Raw genomic sequence first — 1,272 nt, 5'->3', positions numbered from 1 at the left:
TAGATATGTATTTGTTTAAAGGTAAAACTTTTATCTTAATCACTAAGCAGTAAATGAGATTATACAGCATGTGCCCAAAAAATGCATACACATTTTAAGAAAGGAAACAAAACTGTAGTAAAATTGTAATACAATGAATGACTTGCTAGCATTTATTTGATTAATGCCATCTTTTGAGTGAACTTTATACTACACATTGCTACCCTAATTCAATTCAACTTCAAAAAGTAATACATAGATAACATCTCTTAAAATGTGTACATTTTTTGGCACCCTGGTATGTGTGAAGTGCTTAGGTGCTGATAGCACACTAAAACTTTTTCATCTTCTCCTTCTCTCTTCTTCTCTTTCCTCTCCTGCTGGTTTGTGAAAATCACTTCTTGAAGCTATCAGCCATTGTGGTTCTTAGGAGAATTGAATATATGGCGGTGGAGAGAGTTACAGACACATGGAAAAGGAACAAAAGTTTGCTGTGTCATGTGTTGAACAGTGCCTTAGGTGCTTTCCATGTCTTTCATTGCTTAGAACTATAAGCTATCTTGTATCAGGGATGTGATTATTCACATTTTACATTTGAGGAAACTTGGCAGAAAAGAGATTTGAACAACTTCTCAAAGGTCACATGCCTTAGAAAAGGCTAGAGTGTAAATACGAAGTATGTGTCTGTAATGGAAGCCATTACTTGGGGAGAAGAATCCCCGCTTCTGAGTGGGTGGTATCCTCTTGATTTCTATCAAGATTCACTCCTGCCTTTACAAATTTCCCTGCGCTTAAGTAACCTGGATAAATGGGTCATGGTTGAAGAAGTTCCTCCAATTAAAATAGAGGACAGCAGAGGAGTTCTCTGAAGCCATGTCTCAACTACAATTAAAGCCAGATTTCCTCCCAATTCAGTGAAGCCTCCAATCAAAGACAGAGGTAAGCTACTGTGAACCAAGCACAAGCCTGGGACTCAGAACATTGTGAAAGTCATGACTGTGCCCCTATGTTTGTGTGCAACCTTGAGCTTTTTATAGACATTTTGTGTCTTCACTGATACTTATGCTAAACCTACATTCACAACATTGGTGGACTTTTGTAATGAGACGCTACATAATATAATCCTTTATAGATAGTAAAGGCCATAATATGTATTATTATATTGCAATATTTGTTAAGATATCACTTTAAATCACAAAAGCAGAAGTCACTTAGGAAATTGCTTCAATGAAAATGTCACTTATTTACTCATCTAACATTCAGAATTAAGATAATGTTCATCAGGGATGGCGC

This window comes from Hipposideros armiger, unplaced genomic scaffold, assembly GCF_001890085.2.
Source record: "Hipposideros armiger isolate ML-2016 unplaced genomic scaffold, ASM189008v1 scaffold_671, whole genome shotgun sequence".
Classification (NCBI taxonomy): Eukaryota; Metazoa; Chordata; class Mammalia; order Chiroptera; family Hipposideridae; genus Hipposideros; species Hipposideros armiger.
The sequence above is the reverse complement of the archived record's forward strand: the minus strand, read 5'-3'. Positions refer to the sequence as shown.